Raw genomic sequence first — 16,416 nt, 5'->3', positions numbered from 1 at the left:
TAAAACCTTCGTAGGGGTTGATTGCGTGAGCTAGTTTACTTTCTTACATTTGCTGTCTGGATGTTTTGTCTTTCTCTTGACTTTCTCGGACTGCATTGATTTCTCCTTCCTCATCACCTCACACCCTCCTCCTCCTCACATCCCATCTTCACATAAAGGCAGCTCTCTCCAGCTGAGTGCAAAACCGTCGTTATGGGTTGCAATTTCTCCCGCACGGTTAGAATGTTTTCGGTGCATCTTAGCAAGTCACCATGGAGACGTGAAGTCAGCCTGTGTTTAATGTGGCCAAAGTTGTGATGGTGGCTGCTGTTACCACATAACAAAGAAGACATCAAAGAAACAGGAAATATTGACAGCCCAGTATAACTGCCTTATGGTGTTAATGGCATAATGTAATTATAATTAAGCATTTGTAGAGAGCACTTTATTATTATTAATTGTAGACATTTTCATTTTGGCTCTCTGAAAAAAACATTTGATTATTTTAGTAATTAATATGTATTTATGGTTTCAACAAATGTGCATTAATCACACTATAAAATGATTTTCATTGCATTTAAATTATTTTCAAATGCTCCTTCTATAATCCATTAAGAATGCCATTAAGAATGAGTGAGCAGTTACATGCACAAACTACACACACAGATTCACATACACATAAAGACACACAAACACACACACACACACACACACAAATCATTTCCAGTATTTCTCTTCATAACTGGGGTTACATTCCTGTTTTTAACTCGGGTGCATAGTCTTTGTTTTGAATTCACAAGTATTCTAAATAATATGTGGCTTACCACAGAAGTCCATTGAAAATATATTTAAAAAATTTAACATAAAAATAAATAAATCAATTATTATCCCCATATGGTCATATATTGGAGTATTTAGCCATACGTAACTACAGTTAATTTCATGCTATTTTCTAAATCCTGTTACAGCAATTTTGGCCCCATTTACTACTGAATGCCACAGATTAAAGATTATCTGTCCTGCTGTCTCACAATGGCAGTAAACACATTGCTGGAGGAAGCCGAGATGAAGAAACCTTGGTCAGCTGATGCGATGTTTTCTCTGGCCTGGCTAGACATCTGTCAGGGCCTGACCACACGTCTGTCCCCTCCACTCAGACTGTAAGTCAGTGGAATTACTTGAAGATGTTTTGAAAAAGATTCCAAGGGACTATCAAACATTTCAGAGTCGGAGGAACTTCTTATGTCACTTTTCCATAGAGCATAAAAGGTTCAAAATGGCTCTAAGTGCCAGGTCAGAGGCTTTCACTTTGAAATGCTGCAACGGACACCTTAAAAAGGGAGGATTCTGTGCCTACTCTGATAAATAGTAGTAATAAAAAAAAGGGTTATTGCCAGAGCTGTTTCTGCTTCCTCATCTGTGTTCGTTTTTCATTTTCAAGCTTACAAATAGCACATTCTGCTCCCGGTGTTATCAGTGTTTAATCACTCCTCTGGACCCTTGGTGTCTCACGTCGGAGGCTCCACACGGCCAAGGGTGGACGGACCACTGTTTCCGCCTCCGCATCTCCACGTGGCCGTGATGCAGAGGGACCGGCTGAACTGAGCACATGCCATCCTGTCCTCCGCACACACGCTGCAGCCCGGACGTTAGCTCGAATCCGCAGGCGTTTGTTGACGGGGCACGTTTGTGATGTGGGGGGCTGAGTCATAGCAGGTGGCAGAGATGTACCGTAACTAATAGCAACGTTACTAATGACGGTTGCGGGCAGTCTCACACTCTCCCAGTGTGGCCCGTGCTAAGAAAACAGTTGAATACTGGTGGTGCCGCTTGAGGCTGTCTTCACTGTCTTCACTCTTCACTGTCAACTACAGCGAATTAAAGGAGAGTCACAGTAAAATTATCCAGACAAATAAATACAAGTATGGTTATTGTTTCATTTTAGCTGGTGTATTGTTAGTTCTCTGTAAAATGTCATCTAACCAGAGTCAGAAAGAGGTGATGTTCAGGTGAAGAATGCAAAAGAACACTTGATCATCTGTGTGCAGTTGTGTTTTGTATCCTGCTAGAAATTATAAAGCGTCTGTTAATTTGCAGTGGGACATGCAGAGAATTACAATAGCAACATATAATACCTATATGCATTCGTTTATAATACCATTATGTAATAACTATACAATGCATTGGTTTTTTAATACCGTAATATAATACTTATAATATGCAATTATTTATAACACCATAATATAATACCCATACCTATAATAACCATTTATTTATAATTCTCTGGTCCTACGCCTCCTTAATGTATTAACTGCTAAATACATCATCTGTTAAAATAGTGTACATGAGCATGGCACTAAGATAAGAAACATAACTGAGAAACTGCAGATTCTCACTGCGCAATAAAAGATTGTAACAGGCCTGCCTGGAAGAACTTTCTTTTCTGGAACGTTAACAGCACAGTCAAGCGTGTCTTCCTCTATTCTCTATTCATTCAAAACAGGTTTGGATAAGAGTTACACTTTACTTTACTGTTCACTTTACTTTTGAAACTGTTAGCAGTTGCTGCAGTATGTCCCATTCATTTGTAAGCTCTGCCATAAATAAAACACATTAAAAGCTGAAAGCAAGCATGGTTTGCAATGTTTTCTTTTCTTCTGCAGAACATCTAAAGGCCTCCATGATCATACTATAAGCTTCTGCTCTTTTAAAAATAGATTTCTCTGGTTTTTTTAACGTGTTTAGGTCCTACGAGAAGCTTCAGAGAAGCAGCGAATTTCTCAGTGCTAAAGTTCCCAGCAAGGTTGCACTACAGGCGATAATAAATGATGGGGACACAAAAGTTTTAATAAGGCATTGGCTGCAAGTCTCCCTGTAAGCACAGGACTTGGGTGAGCACAGGATCCCCTTAAGGAGCCGGCACGCCGCACAGAAGAGGCGAGGGTGGACCAGCACCAGTACACAGAGAGCATGGCGGAATATGCTCCGTTACCAAGCAACCCCGGCAAATTGGACACCGAGCATGGTGGGAAAAAGGTCCGGCACAAAACACATAACAGCCGCCCCTGAAGACGCGGCACTGACACGCTCTCTGACGCCGAGAGCTGGACGCGCTGAATCAAGCGATACGGTCCAGATGACAGCCAATCCCGCGGGCTCGGGGGCATTTTTCATCCCTCAAGACGTATGGAGGAAACTGTAATCAGAAGTCAAGATGAGGCTGTGTCAGGTCTCCCACACGAAAGAGAGATAGATGGCCCCTGCAGGCTGAGAGAGCTTTGCAGCCACTGAGCCTAGCCCAAAGCCCAGGGCAGTGGGTAAAGATGGAACCTCCTAATGTCCGGCACCCGCCACTCCACAAAACCAGGTTGTCTCGTTAGTGAGACATTCGGGTTTGGTAGAAATCCCAGTAGTTTTCATGCAAAATCTCATAAGAGTCGGTACTCAGAGGTGCTGACTGCATCAGTGAAGGAAAGCGATCGGTGTGCCAGGCTGTCGACGAGGTGTCTCCGTCCCTCCAGCGGCAGTGGGCTGGCTTCTTCGAGCAAAATCGTTAATTATTTATGGCGTGGCCGGGTCCCGAGTGTCTCCCTGAAGGTTGTCAGAGGGGAAGGAGCACGTTCTCACACGCCGCCGAACCCATGCGGACCGGACGGCCTCTCGCCATCAGCACCGTAAGCCTTCTTATCGATCCAGATTACGAGAGATTATGTACAAAAGAAAGGGACCGTGTTATGTATCGGGCAGTACTTACATTATTTAACCATGAAAGAGGCCCTGATGTTAATGGGAACATCATGTCCAGAGGGACAAAAGGTCTATCGACTCGTTTTGCATCACAGATGTTTTTCCCTCATGAAACTGATGGGACATTAGAAGGAAACACTTTTGGCTTGCTGTTCTGCTGGGAGTGGGCATTGATAGGTTCGTAATTACCATGGTAACTGATTCTCTAGGTGACAACTACACAGAGTCGTACTTTCGTTCACACGTGAGCCTTTTTTATGAAGAGTGATCTTTCCGTGCACCAGCCTTGAACAGCACTCATCAGACCTCTTATACCGGTTTTTATGCAAGATTAAAACATTCATGGGTTCTTCAAAGGGGACCTGGAACTCAGGACTGCCTCATTCAGGATTTACAAAATTATTTATTATTTGAGAGAGAAGCTTTTAAAAGGCAATGCTAAGTACATAAGTGTCCAAGTGAAAACTTTTTGAGAATGTTATGAATGTTGGATTATTGTGAATGATTGGGCTTTTGGCTTGGCATGTGTGTTTGTTTCAAATGTGTATTTTTTGGACTCATTATTAACCATTCAGCCCATAAAACACTGCATTTGTTGAAAGTGTTCAGCATACTATAATCTTTTACCACTATTTAAGTATATAACATTTTGTTTATAGATCTTATATATAAGATTTAGTGGCATTTCTAATGGTGGACATTTTCCTCTTTTTATGGCTTTTTTTTTTTTTTTTTTGCTTGATGTGCAATCAAGTTGTTTTGGGTAAAATCACTCAGAGATATTCAGAGTCTGGTATCAATACTATATGTTGTGTAAAAAAAGAATAATAAATTGCTTGCCAGTCACAATCAGTTCAACTCCTGACTTCTCCTCAGTGGATTAGAAAAGATTCTCTGTGTCTACTCCAAAGAGTAACTCTAAAACCCTCCTTGCCATCTAAAAGTGACATGCATTTTCTTAAAATCGCAAATGTCTACCAATGGGGGATCGGTAACAAAATTAGATTTTAGGTGGTGCTATCTGTTAGGGAGATGTATGGACGTCCAAGGATATTGCCGGGAGGGTAAACAACAAGAAAACAGGGAGGCAAGAAAAGAAATAATCCTCAGTGGTCCTTTATGAGAAATGACCCTGAGAGCCTAAATCTGTGACCTTAATTTGACCACACCTCAGGAGAAAGATAAACCCGTGATTGGGCTTTTCCTCACCAGGACCATCAAACACTGGGACACACACCCTGGGGCAGTGCAGCTCAAAGGCTGATAATTCGCCCGTCTCACGTGACGTCTGGCCGCCAGGGGGGATGGTGACATCTGGCCCAAGAGTGCCACCAGGACGGGTTCTTTGGGAGAGCAGTCAGCACCGCCCAAGGGGGACGTGGCCTTCATCTCGAGGGCACACTCTCCAAGTTCCTCTTCTTGGCCTGGAGACGGCAGCTTCAAATGTGAGACTCACACAGCAGAACTTTGAGGAGTGATGAAGGTGAGGCAGGAAGAAGGAGAATTCCAAATCACGGATCGGTACACGCGCCAGAACCCTTGGTGAGCATAAAACATAAGGTGTCCACGCAGGGCTCAGAACTTTTCCTGGTGGCATGGGTGATGCCAAGATTGGGCAGGGTGCTCACAAGCTTTACCACAGTGAAACATTACATCTTTGCAAAATGCGTAGGACACTGAGGACATCGGACACTCCAGGCAGCATTAATATTACACAGTCGTGGCAATATTGCAAATGTGAAGCTAGTGCCATATATTAAACAAACAAGTCATAAATATGCATAATTACGCAACAGAGTGGATAGTAATGAAAACATGAGTAGAGTTCACAGTGATGCATTTTGAGGTCAAAGGATGATGTTTGGGAGATTAAAAAAAACGTGTAAAAGTCAGTGATCTTGAAGGTAGAAGCTGGGAAAGCTGTCTCGGTGTGTAGAGTTGGTTACAGTGTTCCTGAAGGTAACCGGCAGTTAACAGGACAGTTGGGGTGATTTACAACTCCCTGAGTGCTCTGGAGGTCATAGGGTCATTTCCAGGAAGAGGGTCTGTGACAGCTCGTCCTGGAGGAACAGGGCGTAGGGAGTCAGGCTGCATGGGAAAACGTGAGAATGCTTTCAGCTCTGTAGAATTGCACCAAACATTGAGTTTGCTCAGAAAGAACATCCATCCCCTGACGTGCCTCTCTGACACGCCGTAAGATATTCTCTCTGACCCCAAGGGCTCCGATGATAGTGTGGGGTGACTCAGACCCTCACACACCTCTGCATGCCAGCCATCACATGGTTTAGAAGGCATTCGGGTCAACGACCTGGGCAGAACAGTTCATCACCGACGTTGAGACATGACTCGGTATGATGGTGGTGTGACTTGTTATGATGATTAAGACCCGTGGAGTGCCAGAGCTGAGTGGGCGTGGCTCTGACAGGAGGGGTTGGATCCAGACACACACTGTCCATCAGAGAGTCCATGTCTGTATGCTGGAGCAAACGCACTTAGCAGCTGGCAACTCCGCCATGACTTTGCTGAGGGCAGAGCAACACGCAATAAAAAAGACCACTAACGTCCACGTGGTCCGGTGCGTGACATCGCCTGCATCCTCCACCGAGTTATTTGACGAATCACAGGAGATTCGGCAGCGTTGCATTTCAAACACGACAGGACCAGCCACTCAGATGACTTCAGGATCACCATCGTGGGGGCACCTGAGTGAAGGTCACTGCAAGCCCTGAGTTCACCTTCCCGACTCCGCACACTCGGGGCTGTGAGCTGATGTTCAGGGAGCCCAGCTGCTGAAGCAGATACAGGAGGTAAGTGGGGAACCAGAGGGCATCTGAGGCCACACCAGTTGCAATTAAACTAAAGCCGAGTGAGATCAGAGGGATGGTTCCCTTTGTAAATCCTCCATGTTACCACAGGCTACAGCGCAGAGCTGCTGAAACAGCTGCTGGCGTATAAGGTCACACCAAAGGAAGGAGATTAACACACAGCACTTTACTGCTTCTTCATTATTAAGTCACCAGTGTGTACACTACAAACTGCTACAGGTCATACAGTTTTCATTGTTTGCTTCATATAAATGTGTATATATATATATATACACACTCACACATTTTAATCAACATGGCAGTTTTAGGTTCTTGACTATACAAATCTTACTGTAGTGAGTCACACCGCACCACACATACTGGTGTTTTCAAACTCCAAGGTCTTCAGTTTCACACACACACACACACACACACACACACACACACACCTTCCCACCTGTCGAAACTTCACTACCATGCAACACACAAAAGACACTTTCTCCTTGATCCACGTATCTTAAAGGGCGGTCTAGTATCGACCCAGGTTTGAAAGCCTCGAGCTCTGCCGCTGTGAGCAGAGCCTGCCGGAGGGGTGGGGGTAGTGGTGGGGGTGGGGATGTGGGTGGGGTTTGTGGTGGGGATGTGTTGAGGATGTGGGGGTGTTGGGGATGTGGGTGGGGTTTGTGGTGGGGATGTGGGTGGGGTTTGTGGTGGGGGTGGTGGTGTTGGGAGTAATGGCAGACACACGGGGCTCCAGGTGTATTCACTGTGAACTCATAAGCCCCCCAGAAGAAAGTGCTCAAGAGAACAAGAGAGTTTAGTAGACGACTGTATCAGAGACGCATGAAATATGTCATGAAAAGATTACTGATAGAAGAATCTTTTACTCTAAAGACTCTACAACTTATCCCCTCCCCCCCCCCTCTCTCTCTCTCTCTCTCTCTCTCTCTCTCTCTAATGATCGAATTAAACGATCAACCCCAGTATACTACAGCCCAGATGATCTCTTCCCCAATAAACTCGCCAGCACTCTCACGAGAATCCACCACCACACCCTGACATGTCCGCCCCGGTCGTAATAGATCAAATGCGCAGTGCTAATGTTGTTTTCATGAGTGGGGAAGAGACGCGTCCTGCTCATAAGACAAGAGGCATCAGACACGCTGCGTCTGACACGGCGAGGTCGCCCAGAGCCTCATCAGCTGCATGTTTGGTTTCAGGTGCAGATTGAGACTGCATAATTTAAATCGTTCTTGATTATGTCTCGAGCTGATGGCTGGCAGTTTTGCTGTGGTGGGTTTTTTCCCTGCTGCTAATAGTGTCAATGCTGGAGGCCCTTCTGCACTTAGTGTGTGTGTGTGTGTGTGTGTGTGTGTGTGTGTGTGTGTGTGTGTGTGTGTGTGTGTGTGTGTGTGCGTGCGCGTGTGTGTGTGTGTGTGTGTGTGTGAGTGAGTGAGTAAGTGAGTGTGTGTATGTGTGTGTGTGTGAGTGAGTGAGTAAGTGAGTGTGTGTATGTGTGTGTGTGTGTGTGTGTGTGTGTGTGTGTGTGTGTGTGTGTGTGTGTGTGTGTGTGTGTGTGTGTGTGAGTGAGTGAGTGAGTGAGTGAGTGATTGAGTGTGTGTATGTGTGCAGGCGTGTGTGTGTGTGCGTGTGTGTGTGTATGTGTGTGTGTGAATGATTGACGGGTCAACACTGTTAGTTTTTAGCGAGCGATGCATCTTGCATCTTCATGCAGCCCTGAGAGGAAGATGCAAAGAGGAGGGGTGCAGAGAGAGCACAGGGGTACAGGGATATAGAGGGAGGGGTGCAGAGAGAGCACAGGGGTACAGGGATATAGAGGGAGGGGTGCAGAGAGAGCACAGGGGTACAGGGATATAGAGGAGGGGTGCAGAGAGAGCACAGGGGTACAGGGATATAGAGGGAGGGGTGCAGAGAGAGCACAGGGGTACAGGGATATAGAGGAGGGGTGCAGAGAGAGCACAGGGGTACAGGGATATAGAGGAGGGGTGCAGAGAGAGCACATGGGTACAGGGATATAGAGGGAGGGGTGCAGAGAGAGCACAGGGGTACAGGGATATAGAGGAGGGGTGCAGAGAGAGCACAGGGGTACAGGGATATAGAGGGAGGGGTGCAGAGAGAGCACAGGGGTACAGGGATATAGAGGGAGGGGTGCAGAGAGAGCACAGGGGTACAGGGATATAGAGGAGGGGTGCAGAGAGAGCACAGGGGTACAGGGATATAGAGGGAGGGGTGCAGAGAGAGCACAGGGGTACAGGGATATAGAGGGAGGGGTGCAGAGAGAGCACAGGGGTACAGGGATATAGAGGGAGGGGTGCAGAGAGAGCACAGGGGTACAGGGATATAGAGGAGGGGTGCAGAGAGAGCACAGGGGTACAGGGATATAGAGGGAGGGGTGCAGAGGGGGAGTGGGGGGTAAATAACGAGACAGGCTTGGCGCTGGGAGAGAGGGGAGATGGGGGCGCTCAGGAGGGAGGGCACTGGAACACGGCCGATTGTGAGACTCATGCTTGCATGAAGCCTGACTAAAAAGGAAAAATGTCACCGCAAAAGTGTGGCAACGTACTCATGCAAACAAGGTGGGTGTGGGAGCGGAAGGATACCTCAGCGCACGAGGGTGGTGATGCGGCGACTCAAAGCTTCAGTCCGCATCTGTCATCCAGGTGCAGTTAGACACCAGAATTCCTCATGGAACTGAGACTCCCCCTTGGTATGGTTCTTGACTCGCATTCAGTTTCATAGTCATTAGAATCCACTGTGAGAGTCTATCGGCACCTCGGTATGCAGCGTGCCCCCTGGGGGTGTCCGCAAACTGCCTGCAGGACCCGCCGATACATCAGCGCTTAGAGACACATGAAAGGATCGTACCCAGGTCACCACGTTCACATCGCTGATGTGCGTTCACACGGGACGGGACGGGAGATCCACACTTACCGGTGTAGAGGCTCGCCGAGGGAACTGGGAGATTTAAACCACTGATGTTTCTTGTTTGACAGTAGGGCTGCCACCAAACAGGAGGTGGCGCACTCCGGCCATTAAAGAAAACACAGATTACAGAATTCCCCCGCACTGAGAAATCTCTGCGGTATACAGGACATGAGAGAGGAGGAGGAGGAAGAGTGCGGCTTAGCAGAGGAAGAGCCAGAGCAAGACAGAGAGAGAGAGAGAGAGAGAACAGAGGTCTCTAGGGAGGAGGACACCTAAGAGTTAGAGAGTAAGTAGCTAATAAGCTACGTGAAGACAACTGTTTAAAGCAGAGTTTATACTGCAACAAGCACTTAAAGGTGATATTTACATTCTCCTTAAAATCAACAGAAGCAGCCATGGGTTCGTTTGGGGGTGTGGGGGTGTGGGGGTTTGGGGGTGTAGGGTTGGGGGTTTGGGGGTGTGGGGGTGTAGGGTTGGGGGTGTGGGGGTGTAGGGTTGGGGTTTGGGGGTGTGGGGGTGTGGGGGTTTGGGGGTGTAGGGTTGGGGGTGTGGGGGTGTAGGGTTGGGGGTTTGGGGGTGTAGGGTTGGGGGTGTGGGGGTGTGGGGGTGTAGGGTTGGGGGTTTGGGGGTGTAGGGTTGGGGGTGTGGGGGTTTGGGGGTGTAGGGTTGGGGGTGTGGGGGTGTGGGGGTGTAGGGTTGGGGGTGTAGGGGTGTAGGGTTTGGGGTTTGGGGGTGTAGGGTTGGGGGTGTGGGGGTTTGGGGGTGTAGGGTTGGGGGTTTGGGGGTGTGGGGGTGTAGGGTTGGGGGTGTGGGGGTGTAGGGTTGGGGTTTGGGGGTGTGGGGCAGGGAGCATGGCTGTTCGGTGAAGCTGGCACTCCAGGGATAGAAGAAAAAGCCTCCTTCCTTTAACAGAGACTCTTAAAGGACACAACAGCTGTAGCTGGCATTTAGAACGCATGCAGCATCTCACGTCTCCCACAGCCAAGCAGCCGCACGTTGCAGGAGAAAACGTTTTTGCCAGAACATCATGCCGGCTGTAAACCCTTCAGTTCAGAAAAGGGCCGCGGAACTCAGGTTTCCTTCAGAACTCTGTGTCCTTGTTACTTCTCTTACATTTTATTCAGATTTTCCACTTAGTTTTTTTCTATTTTCTGTCCAGAAATCAAATCTGTGATCCCACGTTAAAGTAAAATGTTTGCTCCGTGTCAAATCCATAAGACTCCTGAAGTAATGTACCACATAGCTCTCTAAAGCTGGACTGTCTGGGATTATTAGCCAATATACTTTGTAAATATTCTCATATGACAGGAGAAATGGTGGAATCAAGAACTCGCAATTCTGTGAAATCCCCTGTGGTTGTGCTATGTGTAGCGTTTATTTTCATTAAATGAATCACTAATTGAATGATATCTGATGTTGCGTAGGGAATGTTGGATAAATTCCAACTTTGGAGATTCACATATTTAATTACAGATTTTACACTGAATCCAACTGTAAGCAAATATTTCCAAATCAAATGTCTAAGCAGACTGCATTACGCATAAGTGTGGTGCTCACATTCCTTAGAAAGCTTTGCTTTGTACCTTTAGTATAATACAAGTTGTATCCAAGGCATAACAACAAGAAAACGTAAAGAATATTGGAAGCTGTTCTCCACATTCTCCTTTTTTCTGTGCTGGAAACGAACTGCATGCAATATTTGAAGGTTAAATGTGATAAACGTACTCACTGATTTTTAATTGAGCAGTTTTTATAATTCAACAGCTGGTAAATATTTTAAAGACAGACTATTTGAACGCTATTTCAACGGGCTTCCTGTTGGCAGACTCCACAGATTCTGACCTACATATCTCAGTGATATTTCTATTAATCCTAACGTGGATCCGTAACTGGGCAGCAGTGAACTGGACCTGCAGTGGTAGGGCAGAGGCAGCAGAGGTAGAGCAGGGCTTGCACACTTTTGACCAAAGGTCACAGAAGGTCATGGGGGTCACGGAAAGGTCACGGAAGGGCGGTGTGTGACACTTGTGGCCACGCCTTCTTCTGGGAGAAAAATGATTGCTATTCAAATGTTGATATTAGCCAAGCTCTGGGCTTTAGAGAGGTGAAAAGGTCACTGTAAGGTTCACACGAGTGACATAACAAGCAGGGAGGTGCACTAAGCAAAGAGATACACAGAGAGCAGAAAGAAAACATGGTAAGATAGTGCTGCATGCCCTGAAGAAAGCAGCTGGCTCTTCAAAAAGATCTCGTCTGAGATAACGCCGCTGAGATCTCAGCTCAGATAGTCACTGTCTGGATATTTAGTTGAAACAGAAAGCTCCCCAAACGAAATGAGAACACAGGCATGTGGCACGCTGCAGCTTTGGAATGGCCGCACGATTGCTCGGTAGGACAGAAATGTACGCCACTTAAAGCTAATGACCCCTGCACCCAGTCGGCAGAAAGGGGAAGGGTCATGAATGCTAGCTGAGGGTTTTATGATTTCTTTGAGGAGTTCGGACACAAATCTGTTTGTGGGAGCCAGTTGGCACGGTGCCTCACACCCTGACTCTCTGTGGCAGGACATGCAACACCTGGGCTGGGCAGCCTCCACAGAACAATCGTTACCATGCCAACCAGCACGTCCAGCCGTCCAACCTCTCCGTCTGAGACGCCCAAGTGGTCCTGCACTCGTCATCTCTGGTGGACAATTGACAACACAATGTTCATGGGCTGTCGCATTGTGTGCCAGAACCATTAAGGGAGCATATACCACCATATTAGCATACAGGCTTATAGGGATTTTGTGTCATTTTTTCCTGAGCAGGCTGTGCGATGTGATAATTTCGCTCTGGGACTCCAGGCCGCGGGATTAAGACGGGCCTGACAGGAAATGCACTCGGCATCTGAGCGGCGTTTGGGCGGGTGAAACATACAGCACTCGCAACTCGCTAATTGTTGATTACGGTTCCATTAAGCTCACATTATCTCCTTCATTATTTACATTTTTACTCAATAAGCTCGTTTAGGCTGGGGAGTCTTGCATTGGGAAAAAGGTCACGGGTAATTCGATTCCGGGACTTATCTCTTCTACGGCATTCTGAACAATTAGGGATGAATAATAAGCAAGTCTATTGGCGTCTGTGACAGAGTAATAAGCAAAGGTCTGGAGACCACACCACACAGGTTCACAAGATGTTCCCAAACTGCCTGGCAGGAACAACATGTAATCTGTGAATATCAGGCACATCACTTCCTGTGTGTAATCCTGGTGAATTATCTAATTACACAAAATCAGTACACTAAGCTCCTCAAACCTGCTTCTGAGCTGATTTCACTCAAATAAAGGAAATCTGAAACAAGGGCCGGATGAAGACCCTCATTTACGTAAAGTTTTGAAATCATGGCTGCTTGGCTGAAGACGGTGTTCTGCCACCTTTCTGTGTGTGTTCTGGAACCAGTGCAAACATGACCTGGTATTGGGGTTTGAGAGAAAGTGTCTAAAGTGGGTTGGGTTGAGAATTCAAGAAAATGTTCCTCATCATTGTTCCCACCATCTAGAACTTCCTGATCACCACAGGACAGGACATGGGCCTTCCTGTCTGACTACTAGAGTGGGCTCTGAAAACCCTAGTTGAGCCAGTTTTCAACCAGATCTGATATCACTGCTCCCTGCCATGTTGAGGATTAGCACCCTTCTGGCCTTTAAAGGCAAGCTAGATAAAGGGTCTTCATGCCTTAGCAAACACTCTAGCCCAGCTCTCTATAGATCTCAATCGCTCAAACAGCGCTCTGTTAGGGCGCTGTCCCTCCCTTTCTATCTCACGCTCCATCTCTCTTTCTCAAAGGCAGATCCAGTTCTCCCCCACAGGCAGGGCATTCGGTGTCCTCCTCTCAGCTGTGAAGAGCTTCGCCTGAGTCGAGCCCCAGCTGAAATCAACCGCCAAGCAAGCAGGCAGCCCAGGAGAACGCTGTGGAAAGAGCTCCTGGAGGCATCGGAAAGCGAGCACGACAACAAATACATCGAAATAAATAAGAGTTTAGCTCTGGTGTCCCTGTTCACTTTAGAGGTTTAGAGGAGACAAGGATGCCCGGCTGAGAGAGAGAGAGAGACAGACAGACAGACAGAAAATGAAACTTCCAAAGGCGAGAGAACAAATAGATGCAAAAAGAATCTGAGCGTTGCTCTGCTAGACACAGACTGGGTGGACAGACACGTAAGTACACAAAAAATCAATTTGAAGGTATTCCTGTACGGAATGGAGAGTGACGTATTAGAGCACTTAGACGGGGATTACTAGGTGGTGGATGTGCAACGCACTGTTGAGGACAAAAAAAATGCTATTGACCAAGCATAGCATGTATGTCCAGGCCAAATCGATTGTGTCAGGCCAGCTTGGTGGGTATGATTAGGTGGAACAGCTTCTTCTGGACAAACACAAGAAGAATCTTAGATATGTTTAATGGTCGGAAACAGTATTTTAGTTGGTTTGCCATATAAAGTCATTTATATTGTGATACAATTATTTTCTTCCACAACCATTGAGACATGAGTGAGATGCCGATGTGTTTCTTGGATATATTCAGCCATTTGTTGAGTTTTTCAGAAACAGCCTGACCTTACTGCACTACATCACCCATCAGGCCAAGCAGCAGTATGTAATCTCAGCAAAATTCCAGCATATTGCTTTCAATCTTCAGACCCTCTGACCGTCTTTTGCAGTTAAATTGACTGAAAGATGATCGAGTCTCTCTTCAGCAGAAGCCGAACTTCAGTGTGAATTATCTTGACGCGAAGGGAGTCTTTTCTACCAATACCTAACTTTGTGTGTGTGTGTGTGTGTGTGTGTGTGTGTGTGTGTGTGTGTGTGTGTAGAACCTTCTTCTGCCATGCTCCCTCCATCCATTCGCTGAACTGTGAAGGCATTAAAACTGCTTCAGGAAGGGAGAGGACAGGAAGCAAGATTGAGCTGCCTGTAGTGGGAAGTTTTCATTCGGGGTGAGACACGAGACGGCCTCTTACTGCCAATGTCAGGCCCTTGGAAGCAAGAGCTGCACAATCCCCCACAGTCCCACCAGGTGTAGAGACCTGAACGAGACGTGAAGCCAGAATGAATAATGCATCGTGACGCCACCACACCAGAGCCATTTGTCAACGCTGCTGCTTTACTCTCATTAGCATCACATTCCAGGCCACTTCAAGCAATGTGTTGTCAGACCTGTCGACCGGTAGCACATTTAGGTGCTTCAGAGTGACGATCTCATGACACATATTCATTTCAGCATCGCCTCTGAGACGAGTGCTTGTTGATATATACGTTTAACGGTCTGCAGCAACGAGAAAAGACTTGAAAAGGCCGTGCGAGGCGCCGCACATTTTAGGTGATGTTTTCCTTCAAGGGGCTTTTCATCTTTGATTCATGACCTATGGAGCAATCTGTCAGTTTACGCAACGTTAATGTTCTTTGGCTTGTTTGTTAAGCCTCTGCCTTGGGAGGTTCAGTCTTTATGAACACGGGACCAGAAGCTGTTTGTAAAAAGGAATAATGGCACGCAGGAACTGTGTGCTCCGCCTGTTTCTTTACGCAGAAAAGAAACAAATAGCACCTGTCAAACTTTTGCCACTGTGAATTGTGGCTCTCTGGTGCCACATGTACGGAAGTAGATTCCAGAACAATCCTTCTGAGTGATATTTATCAACCGTTAGAATGCATTTCCGAGGATGAAGAAGGGATTATTTCAGAAATGCCAACGTAAATCCAATACAGTCATTTTTCAGGGGTTTTTGTTGTTGTGTTGTGTGTGGTCAAAGCTATTGTTTTACCTCTCAGGTTGTTCAACCAGTACAATTCTAAATGCATTTCTGTGGCTAACTGAATGGTGTCATTCATTGTCTACACAATGCTTTGCCATGCTGGGCACCCTAGTGTAACTTTGGTCAAAATGTCACCAAAGTCCTATTTCAGTTGCCTTTATAACAGCAAAAGAGTAATCTTCTGTGAGTGATAGGCAATTGAAGAAGTCCCCCCTTTTTTGAAAGATGGTATCGCCTTTCCATCCTAATCTAAAATCCTTTACTGTTGTGAAGGACAGAGGCTAGGAGATCAATCCTTTTCACTGCGTGTGCACATGTGTGTGTGTGTGTGTGTGTGTGTGTGTGTGTGTGTGTGTGTGTGTGTGTGTGTGTTTTGTTTGAGGAAATAAAACCACTGAGATTTATAGGAAAGTCTTAATTGAGGAACTTAAGGAAAGATTATAAACAAATGAAAGTCTAGACAACTTTAATGCAACATCTGATCTATTAATTCACTAATTCTCTGATTTATTCTCGGATTTTTCATTTTTGTGATATTCAACGCAAACCATCCAGGAATTAAAATAAAGATAAATAGAACTCATTTTTAAGTCTGTTTAAACTGTCGGATATAACACAGAATTAAATTGGCCTTCCCCTGACTGGATTCTGTCATGTGATGATTTGCTGAAATAGCTGTGTCAACATATGGATGCAGTCCCAGTAAGAACTAAATAGAGGAAAGTCAACCCTCCCTCCCCATTCCAATATGTATAAGGCTGCTCTTCACTTTCTCAACACAAGTAAAATATTGCTCGGCTGGTTCTCAACCCAGACCTTATTAAAATTGTTATTTGCCATCATTTACAACCCAACCCTGCACAGCCTCTGCAATAGCTTTAGTATTTTAAAAAACCCATACCCATCCTCTCATTGGGATTAAACACAGTCCAGTGGTGATCATTTAAGCCAAAAATCCCTGATAAACTTTGCTCACTTTAATACCTGATTTCTCACCTGAGGACTTCATGAGATTAATAGGGTGTTTTCAGTCGGTAAAAAACACTTAACTGTTCAGTGCCTGTGAGTGCCTTCTTCATGAAGCAGTCATGGCAAGATCCAAAATCCCCCGCAAGTTCTCCACGCTCTCTAGCTTCCACACTG

Source organism: Brachyhypopomus gauderio, chromosome 1 (assembly GCF_052324685.1).
Source record: "Brachyhypopomus gauderio isolate BG-103 chromosome 1, BGAUD_0.2, whole genome shotgun sequence".
NCBI classification, from domain to species: domain Eukaryota; kingdom Metazoa; phylum Chordata; class Actinopteri; order Gymnotiformes; family Hypopomidae; genus Brachyhypopomus; species Brachyhypopomus gauderio.
This window is presented reverse-complemented; position numbering follows the sequence as displayed.